General features: G+C 47.6%; 2 long non-coding RNA genes across 6 annotated transcripts; both read right to left on the bottom strand.

Moving 5' to 3' along the window:
• Positions 1 to 626: 626 nt before the first annotated feature.
• On the bottom strand, positions 627 to 10573 carry LOC140003318 (uncharacterized). Its single transcript, XR_011811757.1, has 8 exons — positions 10425 to 10573; positions 10098 to 10238; positions 9557 to 9617; positions 9158 to 9215; positions 7985 to 8095; positions 7806 to 7858; positions 7316 to 7409; positions 627 to 3384 (listed from the first exon to the last, which is right to left on the bottom strand). It is a non-coding gene; the product is annotated as an uncharacterized lncRNA (long non-coding RNA).
• A 4986-nt stretch (positions 10574 to 15559) lies between these two features.
• LOC140003312 (uncharacterized) lies at positions 15560 to 23573 on the bottom strand. 5 transcript variants are annotated; one of them, XR_011811739.1, is made up of 7 exons: positions 23140 to 23573; positions 22599 to 22659; positions 22200 to 22257; positions 21027 to 21137; positions 20848 to 20900; positions 20358 to 20451; positions 15560 to 16426 (listed from the first exon to the last, which is right to left on the bottom strand). It is a non-coding gene; the product is annotated as an uncharacterized lncRNA (long non-coding RNA). The 5 variants fall into 5 exon arrangements; XR_011811741.1 differs by having other exon boundaries at positions 15560 to 20451; positions 22183 to 22257; positions 23140 to 23570; XR_011811742.1 differs by having other exon boundaries at positions 15560 to 20451; positions 21027 to 21134; positions 23140 to 23567.
• Between the last annotated feature and the right edge of the window lie 398 nt (positions 23574 to 23971).

Raw genomic sequence — 23971 nt, 5'->3', positions numbered from 1 at the left:
AACCGTAAATAACTGACCAAAAATAAAACCCTAAGAACCTAACCCTAAAAAAACTATCAACACTACAACCCAAAAAACTCCAAAACCCTGACACGCTAACCCTGAAACCCTTAAAACCCTAACCCTCAAATCCCTAAAATCCTAACCGTTAAAACTCCAACCCTAAAACTAAAAACCTTAAAATCCTAAACATAAACCCTGAGAACGCTTACCCTGAAACCCAACCCTAGGGCCCTATCCCTGAAACCTTAAAACCGCGAATCAATCTTTGGGAAATAACATAGGCTCAGGAGAGGATCTCAGTACAGTAGCATTTGTATTTGAGATTACAATGGCGGGTGTCCCGCAAGCAGGAGGGCACCTACCGATTCCATACACAGTTTATATACTTTTTTTTTTCCCTCCCAAGGACCAGGACCCTCCCGTTTCCCCATTAACTGTGCAATCCAGGTTTATACTCTACCTGGTGCTTCACCGAAAACACACAGCTGCTGGCCTGTTACAAGTCACATTTCTTTTGAGGCTTTTACTCTTTGAGGTGGTAATGTTTCTTACACCGTGATTTCCACTTAATTGTTGTAAGGATTCTGGTTGTCTGCATTTTACAAGGTTGTCTGTTGTAATAAATGACTAAGTCCCAAATAGGATTACAATCAAAGTTTACAATTTATTAAATGAATAGAGGTAAGCAAACAGCACTGGGTGCGCCGGGAGTCTCTGCTCCACCGAGACGCACACAAGTCACAGCAGGCGGCTGGGTTTTATGCTCCTGGGCTAATACATATTCATTACTACGTCTAGAAAAGGCAGGGTTATTATAACTAGTTCCTGGAATCCGAACCCGCCCACTGGCGCATGTGTTATCAGTCTCTGGTGGTCCCTCTGCGGGTCTCTCGTACTGAAGGCTCATAGTCTTCCTCCCAGGCTTTTCCCTTGTCCTTCTCCTTTGTCCATCTTGGCTGGATGTCAGAGACTTGCATAGTGCCCCATGCAATAGTCATAACAGTTAGCAGTTATTCTGAAACCCCTTTGTTCTCTTGTCCCCTATTAACCCGAATTGCTGGACCATTCCTCTGCAAGATGAGAAGAGGCAAAGAGAGCAGGAGGAACAGCAGCCCTGTTTTTGGTCTGGCTTAGCTCAACAGGGGGCAGCACAAGCAACCAGGCTGTTTCTCTTCAAAGACTTGCCTTAGCATTGGTGAAGGAAACTGACCGGGCCGACAACCCTCTTACCTTTTTGCACCACTCCACACCATGGGGACTTCATCTCTCCAAGGCTGCACGAGGGAAGGGCGGAAACAAGAAAAAAAGCACATCCTGAGGCACCTCATAACCACAGCCTACCTACTGCAATACTTGTGTCTCTCTTCCCAGCTGCTTCATCTCTGTGGCTCTCCATCTCCAAACCACATTCTTTTTAACTGCCATGCAGAGTGGCAGTCCTCCGGGCGCCATAGAGCAGCACCATATTTTTATTTTTTTTTTTATTAGTATTTTTTAATTTCAAAATAGCAGTCCGCTTCCCTCTGGAGATGGACAGTAGGTCCAGCCAGTCACCGAGTTGCCAACACAGAGCTTCACAGTTCCAGAAGGCGCTCTTTCCTTTCACCGATTCCTTATAAATGTTATCTACCACTGGCAAAAGCAATAAACAGACTGCAAACATGCACTGCCATCTTTGACAAACTTTATGTTTTCAATTTTATTATTTCAAAGAGAGCAGTCCACTTGCCTCTCCATCTGTGAAGTAGATCAAACCAGTCACTACGTTGCCGAACAAGAACTTGACGGTTCCAGAAAGCGCTGTTACCTTTGACCGGTTCCTCCTAATGTTTACCTACTGCTGGTTTATACATTTAGAGATTAAAATATAGCTCAAAAACAGAAGAGTATCCCACCATCCCAAAAAACAGTGAGCCAGAAACCTCTATTAAACATCCCTCTCCTAAGTGAATTCCAAGCACTTAAAAATTCTAGAAATCTATAAACTCCAGCCTGCCTAGAGAACCCTGCAACTGACTAAAGGAAAAACAAAGCACTTACCCCAAGGAGCAGCCCAGGCAGAAGGAGCTCTCTGATAGCATGCCTGGGGCTCATATAGCATTCAGCCCCGCCCAGCACCCAAACCCAATCACCTGGAAAAGGGGAGGGGCAAAGCACAAGGAAGTAGAAAGAAAGCAGGAGCAGCAGCAGCAGCTGTTTTTTATTATTTTCTTTGTTTGTTTGTTTGTTTGTTTTGGTTTGTTTTTTTTTTGTTTTTTTTTAAGATCTGCTTTACTTGAAAAACATGCAGAGAGCAGACAGGTGACCTGTGGTGTTTCTAGAAGCAACAATCCCCATGCTTTTGCTGCAGCTTTTAACATTGAAAGGACGACACGACCAGGCCAGTAACTGGAACTTTTTCAAATGGAATTACGTCAAACAGGTTCATCATCACTTGCAAATAGAGAGAACCAGAATTCACAAGCATGCCAGCCCCGACACCCACCTCCTCCGCAACGCTGACTACTACTGATGCAACATGCTACGGTGCAATACCTCTCTGTTCCCAGCTCCTTTACCTCATCTGCTCAGTACATTTACCTGAGAAGTGTGCCCGAACAGACTTATTCTGCAGAGATGAAGAAGGTGGCCCTGCTCACTCTCTTGGCACTACTGCACTTATGCACTCAAGGAACCATACCCCACGGTTTCCCAAAAACAACGTACCTGGCAACCCCTCATAAACGTACTTCTAATACGTAAATTCAAGGACATAAAGCCTAGAAGGCTTTATGGTCTAAAGACTCGACAGACAGAAAACACACAGGCAAAAGCTCCAGAAATATAACAAACTGTCCCTAAACTTGAAACAGACTACCCCTTACGTGCCCACTACTGCCATTTTCAGACACATGCTCACACAGGGAGCTTCCATGATACATTTCAACTAAACCCTGCTCCATCACTTTAACAGCAAGGTTGTAACTTTGATAATATTTGACATACAGGCAAAGACTCACAGAAAGCCCCGTAATTCGGCAAAAATCAGAAGGGACCCAGAACCACAAAGCAAACACACAAAGTAACATCACCATACCATCCGTAAAACTGCCATAACAACTACTCACCTGAGGAAGAGCTGCGTGCAATACAGGCACCTACTACTAGATTGCTTTACAGTGACAGATCCTACCAGTTACCAACTCAAAAAGATATGCGTACCGGTTTCTACTGGAAAACGCATCAGTCCATAGACTCTGACCCACCTAAAGAACCCTGCAACTGACTGAAGGAAAAACAAAGCGCTTACCCCAAAAAGCAGCCCAGGCAGAATGAGCTCTGTCATGGAATACCTGCAACTCAGTTACCACTAGGTCCCACCTGGAACCTGAAGCCAATCACCTGGGAAAGTGCAAGGGGGAAAGCACAAAAAAAAAAAAAAAAAAAAATCAGAAAGGAGCAGTAGCTGTGGTTTCTTTATTCATTTATATGGCTTAGCTCAACAGCATGCAGAGTGCAGACAGGAGAGCTAGGGTGTTTCTAGAAACAAAAATCCCCATGCTTTTGCTGCAGCTTTGAATATTAAAAGGACAAACTGACCAAGAAAGTAACTGATTTTTTTTTCCATCTGGAATTAGCTCGATCTTTTATTTACATAAAAAGAAAAATCTAGGAGCAGGACTGTGGGTAGTTAGGGTCTGGCGGCCGGAAGATGTCGCAATGTACGGAAAGGTGGAGCCCCTCCCTTGATGGACAGTAGCGTGTGGTCTGTGATGTAAGCAAGCGGAAGTGACGCTATGGGCCTCGGGTATATAAGCCCATGTGACTCGACAATAAATGCCATTTGCCATCCACCACATTGGTGTCTGTGAGCCGATGGACCGAGCGGCCTGGGGTTGGTCGCCATGCCGTTCCTGAACCAGGTCGCCACTGCCCCCTGAAGGCAACAAGTGGTGCCGAAACCCGGGAAAACTGGATTCGGGTGAATGGCGGCCGGAGCGGCGGGACCAGCCCGGCGGGGAGGACGCTCCCGGACCAACAAGGAAGATGGAAACCCTTGTGAAGGTCGTATCAAAGTTGTGGAAGCTGTGGGGTGGCTCGGCTGAGGAAGCCAGGTGTGCCGGTGGGGAACCAGAGCCTGGGGAAATCTGGGAGAGACCACGGCCATGTGCGCCCCAGTACGGTGCTGAACTAGAAGACGAAGAGTTGGGTGAAGAAGCCTCCGGCAGGAACGGGGATGAAATGTTAGGTTTTACTAACACGTGGAAATGCGAGAAAGAGAACGGTTGCGGGGACGACCAGGGAGGAGGTAGAAGCGTGAGAGAGGGGCAGAGAGCCGATCGGAACGGCCATCCGAGAAAACGCTCCTGTGGCGCAAACGCCTCGCTGAGATGGCGGCGGGGCGAGCCACGAGGCAGAGAGCGGCCCGCCCGCAGGGGTGGGGGGCGGGGCCGGAACTCGATGGGAGGGTACCGGAACTCGGAGGTGAGCAGTCAGTCAAGCTCTGACTCCGGATCACATACCGATTCAAATTCGGAGGAGGAAATGGGGACAGATAGCCAAAATATCCCCATCCGAAATAAAGCTGCACCGCGAGGCAGAGAAATTCCTCTCACAGATTGGAGGAAAATTAAGATTGCGTGCACCATCTTGGCTCTATCGGCCATGCTAGCGTTCCTGGTCTGGGTGACAGACGGGGGGCAGAGGGTTCACTCACCAACAAACCCTAAGGATGTACAAGCGATTGTTAAAGCCATTGTGGATAAAGGGCTTCATTCTGCAATGGTCTCCACCCTCATAGATGGTGTTTTCAGGGGAGACGACATGCTCCCGTTTGATATAACACAAACTTGTAGACTGATCTTTGACGGGGGTGGGATGATCATTTTTAAACGAGAATGGGGGGACAACTGTATGAGACAACTGGCCCAAGTAACTGGGACGGATCACACACTGCATGGCTCTAGCCTGCAGCGGCTAATGGGTACGGACCCAACAGTGATCACCCCCCAGGCGCAAGTCCAGGGCCTGAGGGCCCACGAAGGTATGGCAACTCGTGCAGCCAGAGAAGCTCCAAACAGCCGACGCCCCAACTTCAGAACAAAACTAATGAAAACTGAGTTTCTGTTCACAGGAACGGATCATCGGGCACCCCCGTAATCTGTATACCCCGGCGACATGAGAAGACAATAAGTCAGCAAGCGTCCTGTCTAAGCCTGAGAGTTCCACACTGGCAGAATCCAGACACCAGCGAAGCGGCCTCCGTGGGTGGGGGGCTACAATGCGTTTGTGTGATCTTATCTTTGGACCTTGTATACTAAATATGCTTGTGTTGTTTGTTAAAAGTTGGTTAGAGAAAGTTAACATTATGTTGGTAGAACACCAACAACTACTTTAAGAGTGCATTTACTCAGCGTTACCAGTTACCTCTTAGTTTTCTCCTGGTTATTGTGCCTTATGTTTTTTAGTTAAGTTATGATGTCTACATCTTAAGATTGTTATATTTTAGCTAATTTGGTTGTGCATAGGGAGGGGGGAAATGTGGGTAGTTAGGGTCTGGCGGCCGGAAGATGTCACGATGTACGGAAAGGTGGAGCCCCTCCCTTGATGGACAGTAGCGTGTGGTCTGTGATGTAAGCAAGCGGAAGTGACGCTATGGGCCTCGGGTATATAAGCCCATGTGACTCGACAATAAATGCCATTTGCCATCCACCACATTGGTGTCTGCGAGCCGATGGACCGAGCGGCCTGGGGTTGGTCGCCGTGCCGTTCCTGAACCAGGTCGCCACTGCCCCCTGAAGGCAACACAGAACTGATTGCACACCAAAAAAAAAAAAAAAAAAAATCCATTCCACTTGCAGGAAAAATCACTTACTTCAGTAAGCTACCTGTGGTGTAAATGCCTGAAGTAACTAGGAAAATAAAACTAACATTCATACTTTTAAGGAAAAGGTACAGCATTGAAGAGGCTTTCAGGGTAGGGCATAACTGCATTATCTGAGCATTCCCTAGGCTCCCAACCTTAGATGCTATCGCGCTGGGGAAACTTGGTGTGCTAGCTCTAAGGAACACCACGGAGCGTAGAGTGGAGTGGAGACACCACGGCTAGGCTCTGTAATCAGGTGGGGCCTCGATTGTTCTTGTGCACAAAGCTGCACTTTTTGCCACCCTAAGCCAAAGACCTGTCATGTTTTGACAAATGCTGTACCCTAGTGTACTTTTTGCTCATTATAATATCATTATAATACCAAAACACACCTCCATCCCAAAAGCTACCCGCCTCCAAGGTGCGACCACCCCTCACTGAGCATGCGCTCTGAATTTCTCGGAGCCTATTACTTTAAACGGAGACGGGAAAACTTTACACCAATCATAACTAAGATATGCTTGACTAGAGCCACTCAAGCTCCACCTAAAAGATAGAAAATAATATAAATTGGCCCAAGAGAGAGGGGATGTTAGGGAAGATACCATCGTCAGGGGAGATACCATCCCGAGGACATACAACATCCTTAGGACCTCCTGACTCCTGGGATCAGTCGACGGGCTGAGCCTCTCTTGCCCCCCCATTGGGACGCCTTTGGGTGAGATCTGAATATTTGCTTATAAATCTCTATAGAGTCTTTGATCCTTTTAACGCGTTTATTTCTAGGCTGCGCACCTGTAACACCTGTATAACACCTGTAACACCTATAACACCTGTGTATTTCATGCATACTAGCTTGCTTTTGCAGATAGTCACTATCACCGGCAATCCAAAAGAACCTGATTACCTGTTGCTGTAATAAACCATACTTGATTGCATTGTGATAGCTCTCATTAATGCAACTAGGGTGAGGGTGGTTATCCGTGATAGTTCAGTGTTCTGAATCTAACCAGACCCCCAGACGGTTAATGCATTGTTGGTGAATGTCTGAACAGACCCCCAGGTGGTTAATACGTTTTTGGTGAATGTCTGAGCGGACCCCCAGGCGGTTATTACGTTTTTGGTGAATGTCCGAACGGACCCCCAGTTTTGGTGAATGTCCGACTGGTTCAGTACTCTGAATCCAACCGGGCCCGTAACGGTTAATCAGCTACACCCCTTTAACGCGACACTACCTGAGAACCAAAAGGCTATGCTGATGGGTCAAAACACACTACAGGACACTGGGGCCAGGCCCTCCGCTGCACCCACTTAAAACCCATCCCTACACTCACCAAGGTGCAACCCCAACGCAAAAAAACAAACAGACGCAGCATTTCAGCACCTGCTTTGTTCCGATTCTAAAGACTAACACCACAGCCCACATTGCCTGGGACACCTGATAAACAGAAGAGAAAGCAGCCATACCCTTTTCAAGCCATCCCTGCACGTGTCGCTCCTTGATCATCTGCAACCTCTTCTCCAATCCTCAACCACTTCTCTAGAGAGCCTGCCATGGCACCTGTAAAGCAAGATGGATACCCTTCGCACTCACCTCGTGCTACTTGGCAGTTCTGCTCCGATCCAGCTCACAACCAGCCCGCCCTTCTCGTGCTGCTCTTCAGAGTGCAGCTTGGCCCCACTCAGCCTGTGTGAGACAAATGTGAAACAAAAAGAAAAGCATAGGCTGAAGCAGCATCCAAAGCCACAGCACAGCTGGGACAGTTACTCTCATCTGCTGCCTTACCTCCGTGCCCTGCCCTCCCCTCCCCTCGAGGCAGATGCTTCCATCTGCTCTCTTAGGCCAGCTACAACACCCCTGAAATATAAACAGGATTTTTACTGTACTTTGTGTAGTTCAGTAACTGCAGTGACAACTGCACCCCTAAATTACCTTCTATATCTGTTCATCACTCACCTTGCCAAAAGCAGCTCTGGTCGTCAAGTCCCGTGTCGTACACTGTGTTTCAGCTTTAACAAATGAAAACAGGCACAAGAGAATCAATCATTCAGCTGCCAGCATTAGCACCCATCCCTCAACAACACAAAAGGGACCCCATTTACAATACTATCGTTTCAAAACAGCAGCCTCCTTGCCTCAGCACCTCAGAAGTAGATCAAGCCAGTCACCCAGTTGCCTCCCGAGTGCTGAACAGTTCCAGAAGGAGCTCTTTCCTGTGACAGCTTCCTCCAAAGGTTTACGCTCTACTGGGGACGGGAAAGAAATAAAAATAAAAAATTCAAAACCCCATATCTGTAAGCTTTCAAGATTTGACAGACCTCCTCAAGCACACCGTTCAAGTGCTATGCGAGCAGTTGCTCGCAAGCAGCTCAACTCTCCCCCCTCCAGTCTGCCAAACACCACAGAGATGACTGTGCCAGCTGCCCTTCAGTACGTGCCCAGAGGCAGACTGGATATCTTTACCAAAACAGTCCAGACAATGTATTAGTACACCCATGCACTGCCACGTTACCTGTCATCACTAACTGCCAGGCAGGACAGCTCCAGACCAAACACGTACACACACACAGGCACGCCACAAACACTACAAACAAAACACACAACACAAGGCACAAGAAAAAGTGACCCCCAAAAAGAAAGCCCTACAGCAACAGCACGTCAGAACAGGTGCTCTGCACCAGACCCCAGGAGAGACTCAAATGTCACAACATGCAACTGGAAGCAACTGCCAGAACTGGGATGACGGAGGCCTAAAAAGCCTGCCTTCAAGACAAGAGACCAGAAGGATGGGGACTGAAAACCCCCTAAGAAGACACTTAGGAAATCAATTCCCAAGCAAGAGCTCCTGATGCGGCCCAGATGACTTCTGCAAGAGTGAGGATGGAAACAGACGCGATCTCCAACCGAATATGATGCACAAGACCTGAAACAGATCTGCACCCATGCTTTTGCCGCACTTTTTTTTAACATTAAAAGGACAATACTTGCTGGGTCGTAACTAGAACATTCCTAACTGGAACTGGCTCAAACTTTTATTTACAATGAATGAAAGATCTAGGAGCAAAACAGACTATACACCAAAACAATCAATTCCATTCCACCCCCAGGAAAAAAATCACATACTCTCATCCCCTCCTGTACCTCAGCCGCTTGCCTGCCCCACGTGGCACATGCTTCCATCTCTTCTCTTTACCCACTTATAGCACCTCTAAAAGGCAAACTGGAATTTTACGCTATTGGATGTAGGAAAATAACTTCAGTGACAACCACACCCCCAAAATTAACAGCTACCTCTGCTCATCACGCACCAGAGTCACTGCAGAGGCAGCTGGTTGACACATCCTGCACTGCACACTGCATTTCAGCCTGAACAAAAGAAAAACACAGGCAGAAGATAAACATTCAGCTGCCAGCAGTAGCACCCATCCCTCAACAACATAAGCGACCCCAGCTTTACTTTTATCCTTTCAAAACAGCACTCCACTTGCCTCTGGACCTGCAAATTAGGTCCAAGCTTGAAAGGAGCGGCCAGCATCATCCACACCACCGGGGAACACAAAAGGACAAAAGAACCACTGTGCTTGCAAGCGCCCACCTGCCACGCTGCTCCTCTATCCCAGACAGACTCACCTCGGACCCTCTGAGGGAAACACCTGAGTGTCTTCCCTTCGCTTCAGGTAAGGGATGACCAGGCTGACAACACTCACCCTCCCTCACTGCTCCGCGACACGAGGATTTCCCTTTCCTGTCCACGACCGCACAAAGCACCTGCAAAAAAACAACAAAACAAAACAAAACAAAACAAAAGACAGAAAAGCACACTCTGAGGCACCTCACAGCCACAGCGTACCTGCTCCAAGACCTCTCTCTTCCCAGCTCTGGTACTTCAGCTGCTCACCAGCTCTAACTGAGATTCTTCGCCCACTGCACCACAGCAAACTCTGCCCAGGCCACACAACACACACTACACAAGCTACATTGCTTAAGACACACGAAAGCTGGAACGTTCCAGCCCAACAATTAGTCACGTCGCACAGGAAGGATGCCGCATACTCCTAGAAACCAAACCTTCCAGTCCTGAGCAGCTCCCCACCTCCTCATTCTAACCACACTCAGCAAACACACTGTTTGACCCTCAAAAAATAAAAAAAAAAGAACATGCACACACACAAAGAAAAACAACCGAGCTCCACAAATGCCAAAAAGACATGCACACACACAAGCCTCGGCAGGGGTAATCAAACTTACCCTTTGCAGATGAAAGAGGTGACTCTGATACAACTCTGCTCAGTCTCTTGGTAATGCTGCATCTACGCTGCCAAGCCATATGTAGCATTCAATCAAGCTGGTTTTAGTCCTCTGGAGAGTTACACAAGTGGGTTTATACATCTAGAGATTAAAATATAGCTCAAAAACAGAAGAGTATCCCACCATCCCAAAAAAACAGTGAGCCAGCAGCCCCTACTAAACATCCCGCTACTGAGTGAATTCCAAGCACTTAAAATCCAGAAATCCATAGGCTCCAGTCTGCCTAGAGAACCCTGCAACTGACTGAAGGAAAACCAAAGCACTTACCCCAAAGAGCAGCCCAAGCAGAAGGAGCTCTCTGCTAGCATGCCTGGGGCTCATATAGCATTCAGCCCCGCCCAGCACCCAAACCCAATCACCTGGAAAAGGGGAGGGGCAAAGCACAAGGAAGTAGGAAGAGAGCAAAAGAAGCAGCTGTGTTGTTTTTTTTTTTCCTTTTTTTTTAAGATCTGGTTTATCTCAAAAACATTCCGAGAGCAGACAAGAGACCTGTGGCGTTTCTAGAAGCAAAACTCCCCTTTTGCTTTTGCTGCAGCTTTTAATGTTGAACGGATAACGTCACCAAGCAAGTAACTGAAACTTCTTCAACTGGAATTAGTTTAAACACGCTCACCGTCATCTGCAAACACAGAGAACCAGCATTCACTAGCCCTAACCCTAACCCCTAACCCTAACCCCAACCCTCACCCTAAACTCTAACCCTAGCCCCAGCCCTAGTCCCCAAGAACTGCATTTCCCGGTATGCTCTGGGCGCTCAACATGGCCTCCCGGAAGTCCGGAGTCCCAGAACTACATTTCCCGGCATGCTCTGGGCAATCAACGCGGCCTACCGGAAGCCTTGTGACGGAAAACTACACCTACCAGCATTCCCTGCACAGCCGGCACGGCCAATCAGAGGCCGAGTTGTCGAGAACTCCATTTAACAGCACTCCCTGGAACCCTAGCCCTTACCGCCCTTACACAAAGAAGCCGCAAGCCCTAACCCTAAAAATCCTCGAAACCCCTACAGACCTAACCCAAACTATCCACCACACTAAACCCCTGAAGACCTATGCCTAAAAGCCCTAACCCAAACACTTAAGACGCTCAAATCCCACACCCACAAAATTAAGATGCTCAAATCCCAAACCCCAAAAAATAGGACGCTCAAATCCCAAACCCCCTTCCGAAAAAGAAAATAAGAAAAATAAATCAAACAAAACAAAAACAACAAAAGGGGTAGACCTGGTGGCATCTGCCCTATAACCCTGCAAAAATCATGAGGGACATAGAACAACAAAGCAAACACACAAAATAACATTGACATCCTAGCCATAAAAGTGCTATAACAATTAATCACCTCCAAAGAGCTTCTTGCAATAAATGCACGTACTACTAGATTGGTTTCCTCTAAAATATCGTACAAGACTCTGACCCACGAAAAGAACCCTGCATGTAGCTAACAGAAGAATAAACAAAGCACCGACCCCAAAGAGCAGCCCACGCAGAAGGAGCTCTCTGATAGAATGCCTAGGGCTCGTATAACATTTGGCCCCGCCCAGCACCCAAACCCAATCACCTGGGAAAGAGGAGGGGGCAAAAAACAAGAAAGAGAGCAGGAGCAGCAGCTGTGTTCTTTTATTTATTTTTTTATTTATTTGTCACCTATCCCTAGTTTACAGCATGCGGAGTGCAGACAAAAGAACTGCGGTGTTTCTAGAAGCAAAATTTACCGTATTTTTGACTCAGCTTTGAACATAGAAAGGACAATACAACCAAGAAAGTAAATGAAATATTTTCAACGGGAATTAGCACGAACCTTTCATTTACATATGAAGAAAAATCTAGGAGCGTAGGAAATTACACATCAAAAAAAAAAAAAGACGTAATAAGCAACGCGCATGCGCGGCCCCCGGCCGCCTGCAGTACACGTTTTCCACCAGCAGGGGGCGGCAGAGGTCGCATGCGGGGAAAGCACAAAAAAAGCAAAAAGGAGCAGCAGCAGCTCTGGTTTATTTACTTATTTATAAGGCTTAGCTCAACAGCATGCAGAGTGCAGACAGGAGAACTGGGGTGTTTCTAGAAGCAAAACTCCCCTTTTGCTTTTGCTGCAGCTTTTAATGTTGAACTGATAATGTCACCAAGCAAGTAACTGAAACTTCTTCAACTGGAATTAGTTTAAACACGCTCACCGTCATCTGCAAACACAGAGAACCAGCATTCACTAGCCCTAACCCTAACCCCAACCCTCACCCTAAACTCTAACCCTAGCCCCAGCCCTAGTCCCCAAGAACTGCATTTCCCGGTATGCTCTGGGCGCTCAACATGGCCTCCCGGAAGTTCGGAGTCCCAGAACTACATTTCCCGGTATGCTCTGGGCGCCCAACATGGCCTCCCGGAAGTCCGGAGTCCCAGAACTACATTTCCCGGTATGCTCTGGGCGCTCAACATGGCCTCCCGGAAGTCCGGAGTCCCAGAACTATATTTCCCGGCATGCTCTGGGCAATCAACGCGGCCTACCGGAAGCCTTGTGACGGAAAACTACACCTACCAGCATTCCCTGCACAGCCGGCACGGCCAATCAGAGGCCGAGTTGTCGAGAACTCCATTTAACAGCACTCCCTGGAACCCTAGCCCTTACCGCCCTTACACAAAGAAGCCGCAAGCCCTAACCCTAAAAATCCTCGAAACCCCTACAGACCTAACCCAAACTAAACCCCTGAAGACCTATGCCTAAAAGCCCTAACCCAAACACTTAAGACGCTCACAGCGCCCAAGCCCACAAAATTAAGACGCTCAAATCCCAAACCCAACCCAAAATATTAAGATGCTCAAAACCCTAACCCAGGAGAACCTAACCTGAAAAAAAAAAAAATAATAATAATAAGATCTTAAAACCCTAACCGTAAATAACTGACCAAAAATAAAACCCTAAGAACCTAACCCTAAAAAAACTATCAACACTACAACCCAAAAAACTCCAAAACCCTGACACGCTAACCCTGAAACCCTTAAAACCCTAACCCTCAAATCCCTAAAATCCTAACCGTTAAAACTCCAACCCTAAAACTAAAAACCTTAAAATCCTAAACATAAACCCTGAGAACGCTTACCCTGAAACCCAACCCTAGGGCCCTATCCCTGAAACCTTAAAACCGCGAATCAATCTTTGGGAAATAACATAGGCTCAGGAGAGGATCTCAGTACAGTAGCATTTGTATTTGAGATTACAATGGCGGGTGTCCCGCAAGCAGGAGGGCACCTACCGATTCCATACACAGTTTATATACTTTTTTTTTTCCCTCCCAAGGACCAGGACCCTCCCGTTTCCCCATTAACTGTGCAATCCAGGTTTATACTCTACCTGGTGCTTCACCGAAAACACACAGCTGCTGGCCTGTTACAAGTCACATTTCTTTTGAGGCTTTTACTCTTTGAGGTGGTAATGTTTCTTACACCGTGATTTCCACTTAATTGTTGTAAGGATTCTGGTTGTCTGCATTTTACAAGGTTGTCTGTTGTAATAAATGACTAAGTCCCAAATAGGATTACAATCAAAGTTTACAATTTATTAAATGAATAGAGGTAAGCAAACAGCACTGGGTGCGCCGGGAGTCTCTGCTCCACCGAGACGCACACAAGTCACAGCAGGCGGCTGGGTTTTATGCTCCTGGGCTAATACATATTCATTACTACGTCTAGAAAAGGCAGGGTTATTATAACTAGTTCCTGGAATCCGAACCCGCCCACTGGCGCATGTGTTATCAGTCTCTGGTGGTCCCTCTGCGGGTCTCTCGTACTGAAGGCTCATAGTCTTCCTCCCAGGCTTTTCCCTTGTCCTTCTCCTTTGTCCATCTTGGCTGGATGTCAGAGACTTGCATAGTGCCCCATGCAATAGTCATAACAGTTAGCAGTTATTCTGAAACCCCTTTGTTCTCTTGTCCCCTATTAACCCGAATTGCTGGACCATTCCTCTGCAAGATGAGAAGAGGCAAAGAGAGCAGGAGGAACAGCAGCCCTGTTTTTGGTCTGGCTTAGTTCAACAGGGGGCAGCACAAGCAACCAGGCTGTTTCTCTTCAAAGACTTGCCTTAGCATTGGTGAAGGAAACTGACCGGGCCGACAACCCTCTTACCTTTTTGCACCACTCCACACCATGGGGACTTCATCTCTCCAAGGCTGCACGAGGGAAGGGCGGAAACAAGAAAAAAAGCACATCCTGAGGCACCTCATAACCACAGCCTACCTACTGCAATACTTGTGTCTCTCTTCCCAGCTGCTTCATCTCTGTGGCTCTCCATCTCCAAACCACATTCTTTTTAACTGCCATGCAGAGTGGCAGTCCTCCGGGCGCCATAGAGCAGCACCATATTTTTATTTTTTTTTTTATTAGTATTTTTTAATTTCAAAATAGCAGTCCGCTTCCCTCTGGAGATGGACAGTAGGTCCAGCCAGTCACCGAGTTGCCAACACAGAGCTTCACAGTTCCAGAAGGCGCTCTTTCCTTTCACCGATTCCTTATAAATGTTATCTACCACTGGCAAAAGCAATAAACAGACTGCAAACATGCACTGCCATCTTTGACAAACTTTATGTTTTCAATTTTATTATTTCAAAGAGAGCAGTCCACTTGCCTCTCCATCTGTGAAGTAGATCAAACCAGTCACTACGTTGCCGAACAAGAACTTGACGGTTCCAGAAAGCGCTGTTACCTTTGACCGGTTCCTCCTAATGTTTACCTACTGCTGGTTTATACATTTAGAGATTAAAATATAGCTCAAAAACAGAAGAGTATCCCACCATCCCAAAAAACAGTGAGCCAGAAACCTCTATTAAACATCCCTCTCCTAAGTGAATTCCAAGCACTTAAAAATTCTAGAAATCTATAAACTCCAGCCTGCCTAGAGAACCCTGCAACTGACTAAAGGAAAAACAAAGCACTTACCCCAAGGAGCAGCCCAGGCAGAAGGAGCTCTCTGATAGCATGCCTGGGGCTCATATAGCATTCAGCCCCGCCCAGCACCCAAACCCAATCACCTGGAAAAGGGGAGGGGCAAAGCACAAGGAAGTAGAAAGAAAGCAGGAGCAGCAGCAGCAGCAGCAGCTGTTTTTTATTATTTTCTTTGTTTGTTTGTTTGTTTGTTTTGGTTTGTTTTTTTTTGTTTTTTTTTAAGATCTGCTTTACTTGAAAAACATGCAGAGAGCAGACAGGTGACCTGTGGTGTTTCTAGAAGCAACAATCCCCATGCTTTTGCTGCAGCTTTTAACATTGAAAGGACGACACGACCAGGCCAGTAACTGGAACTTTTTCAAATGGAATTACGTCAAACAGGTTCATCATCACTTGCAAATAGAGAGAACCAGAATTCACAAGCATGCCAGCCCCGACACCCACCTCCTCCGCAACGCTGACTACTACTGATGCAACATGCTACGGTGCAATACCTCTCTGTTCCCAGCTCCTTTACCTCATCTGCTCACTACATTTACCTGAGAAGTGTGCCCGAACAGACTTATTCTGCAGAGATGAAGAAGGTGGCCCTGCTCACTCTCTTGGCACTACTGCACTTATGCACTCAAGGAACCATACCCCACGGTTTCCCAAAAACAACGTACCTGGCAACCCCTCATAAACGTACTTCTAATACGTAAATTCAAGGACATAAAGCCTAGAAGGCTTTATGGTCTAAAGACTCGACAGACAGAAAACACACAGGCAAAAGCTCCAGAAATATAACAAACTGTCCCTAAACTTGAAACAGACTACCCCTTACGTGCCCACTACTGCCATTTTCAGACACATGCTCACACAGGGAGCTTCCATGATACATTTCAACTAAACCCTGCTCCATCACTTTAACAGCAAGGTTGTAACTTTGATAATATTTGACATACAGGCAAAGACTCACAGAAAGCCCCGTAATTCGGCAAAAATCAGAAGGGACCCAGAACCACAAAGCAAACACACAAAGTAACATCACCATACCATCCGTAAAACTGCCATAACAACTACTCACCTGAGGAAGAGCTGCGTGCAATACAGGCACCTACTACTAGATTGCTTTACAGTGACAGATCCTACCAGTTACCAACTCAAAAAGATATGCGTACCGGTTTCTACTGGAAAACGCATCAGTCCATAGACTCTGACCCACCTAAAGAACCCTGCAACTGACTGAAGGAAAAACAAAGCGCTTACCCCAAAAAGCAGCCCAGGCAGAATGAGCTCTGTCATGGAATACCTGCAACTCAGTTACCACTAGGTCCCACCTGGAACCTGAAGCCAATCACCTGGGAAAGTGCAAGGGGGAAAGCACAAAAAAAAAAAAAAAAAAAAATCAGAAAGGAGCAGTAGCTGTGGTTTCTTTATTCATTTATATGGCTTAGCTCAACAGCATGCAGAGTGCAGACAGGAGAGCTAGGGTGTTTCTAGAAACAAAAATCCCCATGCTTTTGCTGCAGCTTTGAATATTAAAAGGACAAACTGACCAAGAAAGTAACTGATTTTTTTTTCCATCTGGAATTAGCTCGATCTTTTATTTACATAAAAAGAAAAATCTAGGAGCAGGACTGTGGGTAGTTAGGGTCTGGCGGCCGGAAGATGTCGCAATGTACGGAAAGGTGGAGCCCCTCCCTTGATGGACAGTAGCGTGTGGTCTGTGATGTAAGCAAGCGGAAGTGACGCTATGGGCCTCGGGTATATAAGCCCATGTGACTCGACAATAAATGCCATTTGCCATCCACCACATTGGTGTCTGTGAGCCGATGGACCGAGCGGCCTGGGGTTGGTCGCCGTGCCGTTCCTGAACCAGGTCGCCACTGCCCCCTGAAGGCAACAAGTGGTGCCGAAACCCGGGAAAACTGGATTCGGGTGAATGGCGGCCGGAGCGGCGGGACCAGCCCGGCGGGGAGGACGCTCCCGGACCAACAAGGAAGATGGAAACCCTTGTGAAGGTCGTATCAAAGTTGTGGAAGCTGTGGGGTGGCTCGGCTGAGGAAGCCAGGTGTGCCGGTGGGGAACCAGAGCCTGGGGAAATCTGGGAGAGACCACGGCCATGTGCGCCCCAGTACGGTGCTGAACTAGAAGACGAAGAGTTGGGTGAAGAAGCCTCCGGCAGGAACGGGGATGAAATGTTAGGTTTTACTAACACGTGGAAATGCGAGAAAGAGAACGGTTGCGGGGACGACCAGGGAGGAGGTAGAAGCGTGAGAGAGGGGCAGAGAGCCGATCGGAACGGCCATCCGAGAAAACGCTCCTGTGGCGCAAACGCCTCGCTGAGATGGCGGCGGGGCGAGCCACGAGGCAGAGAGCGGCCCGCCCGCAGGGGTGGGGGGCGGGGCCGGAACTCGATGGGAGGGTACCGGAACTCGGAGGTGAGCAGTCAGTCAAGCTCTGACTCCGGATCACATACCGATTCAAATTCGGAGGAGGAAATGGGGACAGATAGCCAAAATATCCCCATCCGAAATAAAGCTGCACCGCGAGGCAGAGAAATTCCTCTCACAGATTGGAGGAAAATTAAGATTGCGTGCACCATCTTGGCTCTATCGGCCATGCTAGCGTTCCTGGTCTGGGTGACAGACGGGGGGCAGAGGGTTCACTCACCAACAAACCCTAAGGATGTACAAGCGATTGTTAAAGCCATTGTGGATAAAGGGCTTCATTCTGCAATGGTCTCCACCCTCATAGATGGTGTTTTCAGGGGAGACGACATGCTCCCGTTTGATATAACACAAACTTGTAGACTGATCTTTGACGGGGGTGGGATGATCATTTTTAAACGAGAATGGGGGGACAACTGTATGAGACAACTGGCCCAAGTAACTGGGACGGATCACACACTGCATGGCTCTAGCCTGCAGCGGCTAATGGGTACGGACCCAACAGTGATCACCCCCCAGGCGCAAGTCCAGGGCCTGAGGGCCCACGAAGGTATGGCAACTCGTGCAGCCAGAGAAGCTCCAAACAGCCGACGCCCCAACTTCAGAACAAAACTAATGAAAACTGAGTTTCTGTTCACAGGAACGGATCATCGGGCACCCCCGTAATCTGTATACCCCGGCGACATGAGAAGACAATAAGTCAGCAAGCGTCCTGTCTAAGCCTGAGAGTTCCACACTGGCAGAATCCAGACACCAGCGAAGCGGCCTCCGTGGGTGGGGGGCTACAATGCGTTTGTGTGATCTTATCTTTGGACCTTGTATACTAAATATGCTTGTGTTGTTTGTTAAAAGTTGGTTAGAGAAAGTTAACATTATGTTGGTAGAACACCAACAACTACTTTAAGAGTGCATTTACTCAGCGTTACCAGTTACCTCTTAGTTTTCTCCTGGTTATTGTGCCTTATGTTTTTTAGTTAAGTTATGATGTCTACATCTTAAGATTGTTATATTTTAGCTAATTTGGTTGTGCATAGGGAGGGGGGAAATGTGGGTAGTTAGGGTCTGGCGGCCGGAAGATGTCACGATGTACGGAAAGGTGGAGCCCCTCCCTTGATGGACAGTAGCGTGTGGTCTGTGATGTAAGCAAGCGGAAGTGACGCTATGGGCCTCGGGTATATAAGCCCATGTGACTCGACAATAAATGCCATTTGCCATCCACCACATTGGTGTCTGCGAGCCGATGGACCGAGCGGCCTGGGGTTGGTCGCCGTGCCGTTCCTGAACCAGGTCGCCACTGCCCCCTGAAGGCAACACAGAACTGATTGCACACCAAAAAAAAAAAAAAAAAAAATCCATTCCACTTGCAGGAAAAATCACTTACTTCAGTAAGCTACCTGTGGTGTAAATGCCTGAAGTAACTAGGAAAATAAAACTAACATTCATACTTTTAAGGAAAAGGTACAGCATTGAAGAGGCTTTCAGGGTAGGGCATAACTGCATTATCTGAGCATTCCCTAGGCTCCCAACCTTAGATGCTATCGCGCTGGGGAAACTTGGTGTGCTAGCTCTAAGGAACACCACGGAGCGTAGAGTGGAGTGGAGACACCACGGCTAGGCTCTGTAATCAGGTGGGGCCTCGATTGTTCTTGTGCACAAAGCTGCACTTTTTGCCACCCTAAGCCAAAGACCTGTCATGTTTTGACAAATGCTGTACCCTAGTGTACTTTTTGCTCATTATAATATCATTATAATACCAAAACACACCTCCATCCCAAAAGCTACCCGCCTCCAAGGTGCGACCACCCCTCACTGAGCATGCGCTCTGAATTTCTCGGAGCCTATTACTTTAAACGGAGACGGGAAAACTTTACACCAATCATAACTAAGATATGCTTGACTAGAGCCACTCAAGCTCCACCTAAAAGATAGAAAATAATATAAATTGGCCCAAGAGAGAGGGGATGTTAGGGAAGATACCATCGTCAGGGGAGATACCATCCCGAGGACATACAACATCCTTAGGACCTCCTGACTCCTGGGATCAGTCGACGGGCTGAGCCTCTCTTGCCCCCCCATTGGGACGCCTTTGGGTGAGATCTGAATATTTGCTTATAAATCTCTATAGAGTCTTTGATCCTTTTAACGCGTTTATTTCTAGGCTGCGCACCTGTAACACCTGTATAACACCTGTAACACCTATAACACCTGTGTATTTCATGCATACTAGCTTGCTTTTGCAGATAGTCACTATCACCGGCAATCCAAAAGAACCTGATTACCTGTTGCTGTAATAAACCATACTTGATTGCATTGTGATAGCTCTCATTAATGCAACTAGGGTGAGGGTGGTTATCCGTGATAGTTCAGTGTTCTGAATCTAACCAGACCCCCAGACGGTTAATGCATTGTTGGTGAATGTCTGAACGGACCCCCAGGTGGTTAATACGTTTTTGGTGAATGTCTGAGCGGACCCCCAGGCGGTTATTACGTTTTTGGTGAATGTCCGAACGGACCCCCAGTTTTGGTGAATGTCCGACTGGTTCAGTACTCTGAATCCAACCGGGCCCGTAACGGTTAATCAGCTACACCCCTTTAACGCGACACTACCTGAGAACCAAAAGGCTATGCTGATGGGTCAAAACACACTACAGGACACTGGGGCCAGGCCCTCCGCTGCACCCACTTAAAACCCATCCCTACACTCACCAAGGTGCAACCCCAACGCAAAAAAACAAACAGACGCAGCATTTCAGCACCTGCTTTGTTCCGATTCTAAAGACTAACACCACAGCCCACATTGCCTGGGACACCTGATAAACAGAAGAGAAAGCAGCCATACCCTTTTCAAGCCATCCCTGCACGTGTCGCTCCTTGATCATCTGCAACCTCTTCTCCAATCCTCAACCACTTCTCTAGAGAGCCTGCCATGGCACCTGTAAAGCAAGATGGATACCCTTCGCACTCACCTCGTGCTACTTGGCAGTTCTGCTCCGATCCAGCTCACAACCAGCCCGCCCTTCTCGTGCTGCTCTTCAGAGTGCAGCTTGGCCCCACTCAGCCTGTGTGAGACAAATGTGAAACAAAAAGAAAAGCATAGGCTGAAGCAGCATCCAAAGCCACAGCACAGCTGGGACAGTTACTCTCATCTGCTGCCTTACCTCCGTGCCCTGCCCTCCCCTCCCCTCGAGGCAGATGCTTCCATCTGCTCTCTTAGGCCAGCTACAACACCCCTGAAATATAAACAGGATTTTTACTGTACTTTGTGTAGTTCAGTAACTGCAGTGACAACTGCACCCCTAAATTACCTTCTATATCTGTTCATCACTCACCTTGCCAAAAGCAGCTCTGGTCGTCAAGTCCCGTGTCGTACACTGTGTTTCAGCTTTAACAAATGAAAACAGGCACAAGAGAATCAATCATTCAGCTGCCAGCATTAGCACCCATCCCTCAACAACACAAAAGGGACCCCATTTACAATACTATCGTTTCAAAACAGCAGCCTCCTTGCCTCAGCACCTCAGAAGTAGATCAAGCCAGTCACCCAGTTGCCTCCCGAGTGCTGAACAGTTCCAGAAGGAGCTCTTTCCTGTGACAGCTTCCTCCAAAGGTTTACGCTCTACTGGGGACGGGAAAGAAATAAAAATAAAAAATTCAAAACCCCATATCTGTAAGCTTTCAAGATTTGACAGACCTCCTCAAGCACACCGTTCAAGTGCTATGCGAGCAGTTGCTCGCAAGCAGCTCAACTCTCCCCCCTCCAGTCTGCCAAACACCACAGAGATGACTGTGCCAGCTGCCCTTCAGTACGTGCCCAGAGGCAGACTGGATATCTTTACCAAAACAGTCCAGACAATGTATTAGTACACCCATGCACTGCCACGTTACCTGTCATCACTAACTGCCAGGCAGGACAGCTCCAGACCAAACACGTACACACACACAGGCACGCCACAAACACTACAAACAAAACACACAACACAAGGCACAAGAAAAAGTGACCCCCAAAAAGAAAGCCCTACAGCAACAGCACGTCAGAACAGGTGCTCTGCACCAGACCCCAGGAGAGACTCAAATGTCACAACATGCAACTGGAAGCAACTGCCAGAACTGGGATGACGGAGGCCTAAAAAGCCTGCCTTCAAGACAAGAGACCAGAAGGATGGGGACTGAAAACCCCCTAAGAAGACACTTAGGAAATCAATTCCCAAGCAAGAGCTCCTGATGCGGCCCAGATGACTTCTGCAAGAGTGAGGATGGAAACAGACGCGATCTCCAACCGAATATGATGCACAAGACCTGAAACAGATCTGCACCCATGCTTTTGCCGCACTTTTTTTTAACATTAAAAGGACAATACTTGCTGGGTCGTAACTAGAACATTCCTAACTGGAACTGGCTCAAACTTTTATTTACAATGAATGAAAGATCTAGGAGCAAAACAGACTATACACCAAAACAATCAATTCCATTCCACCCCCAGGAAAAAAATCACATACTCTCATCCCCTCCTGTACCTCAGCCGCTTGCCTGCCCCACGTGGCACATGCTTCCATCTCTTCTCTTTACCCACTTATAGCACCTCTAAAAGGCAAACTGGAATTTTACGCTATTGGATGTAGGAAAATAACTTCAGTGACAACCACACCCCCAAAATTAACAGCTACCTCTGCTCATCACGCACCAGAGTCACTGCAGAGGCAGCTGGTTGACACATCCTGCACTGCACACTGCATTTCAGCCTGAACAAAAGAAAAACACAGGCAGAAGATAAACATTCAGCTGCCAGCAGTAGCACCCATCCCTCAACAACATAAGCGACCCCAGCTTTACTTTTATCCTTTCAAAACAGCACTCCACTTGCCTCTGGACCTGCAAATTAGGTCCAAGCTTGAAAGGAGCGGCCAGCATCATCCACACCACCGGGGAACACAAAAGGACAAAAGAACCACTGTGCTTGCAAGCGCCCACCTGCCACGCTGCTCCTCTATCCCAGACAGACTCACCTCGGACCCTCTGAGGGAAACACCTGAGTGTCTTCCCTTCGCTTCAGGTAAGGGATGACCAGGCTGACAACACTCACCCTCCCTCACTGCTCCGCGACACGAGGATTTCCCTTTCCTGTCCACGACCGCACAAAGCACCTGCAAAAAAACAACAAAACAAAACAAAACAAAACAAAAGACAGAAAAGCACACTCTGAGGCACCTCACAGCCACAGCGTACCTGCTCCAAGACCTCTCTCTTCCCAGCTCTGGTACTTCAGCTGCTCACCAGCTCTAACTGAGATTCTTCGCCCACTGCACCACAGCAAACTCTGCCCAGGCCACACAACACACACTACACAAGCTACATTGCTTAAGACACACGAAAGCTGGAACGTTCCAGCCCAACAATTAGTCACGTCGCACAGGAAGGATGCCGCATACTCCTAGAAACCAAACCTTCCAGTCCTGAGCAGCTCCCCACCTCCTCATTCTAACCACACTCAGCAAACACACTGTTTGACCCTCAAAAAAAAAAAAAAAAAGAACATGCACACACACAAAGAAAAACAACCGAGCTCCACAAATGCCAAAAAGACATGCACACACACAAGCCTCGGCAGGGGTAATCAAACTTACCCTTTGCAGATGAAAGAGGTGACTCTGATACAACTCTGCTCAGTCTCTTGGTAATGCTGCATCTACGCTGCCAAGCCATATGTAGCATTCAATCAAGCTGGTTTTAGTCCTCTGGAGAGTTACACAAGTGGGTTTATACATCTAGAGATTAAAATATAGCTCAAAAACAGAAGAGTATCCCACCATCCCAAAAAAACAGTGAGCCAGCAGCCCCTACTAAACATCCCGCTACTGAGTGAATTCCAAGCACTTAAAATCCAGAAATCCATAGGCTCCAGTCTGCCTAGAGAACCCTGCAACTGACTGAAGGAAAACCAAAGCACTTACCCCAAAGAGCAGCCCAAGCAGAAGGAGCCCTCTGCTAGCATGCCTGGGGCTCATATAGCATTCAGCCCCGCCCAGCACCCAAACCCAATCACCTGGAAAAGGGGAGGGGCAAAGCACAAGGAAGTAGGAAGAGAGCAAAAGAAGCAGCTGTGTTTTTTTTTTTTTTCCTTTTTTTTTTAAGATCTGGTTTATCTCAAAAACATTCCGAGAGCAGACAAGAGACCTGTGGTGTTTCTAGAAGCAAAACTCCCCTTTTGCTTTTAACGTCACCAAGCAAGTAACTGAAACTTCTTCAACTGGAATTAGTTTAAACACGCTCACCGTCATCTGCAAACACAGAGAACCAGCATTCACTAGCCCTAACCCTAACCCTAACCCCAACCCTCACCCTAAACTCTAACCCTAGCCCCAGCCCTAGTCCCCGAGAACTGCATTTCCCGGTATGCTCTGGGCACCCAACATGGCCTCCCGGAAGTCCGGAGTCCCAGAACTACATTTCCCGGTA

The sequence above is a fragment of the Anas platyrhynchos genome, chromosome 10, assembly GCF_047663525.1.
Source record: "Anas platyrhynchos isolate ZD024472 breed Pekin duck chromosome 10, IASCAAS_PekinDuck_T2T, whole genome shotgun sequence".
Lineage (NCBI taxonomy): Eukaryota > Metazoa > Chordata > Aves > Anseriformes > Anatidae > Anas > Anas platyrhynchos.
Note: the sequence above shows the minus strand (reverse complement) of the source record. Positions and strands in the feature narration are given on the sequence as shown.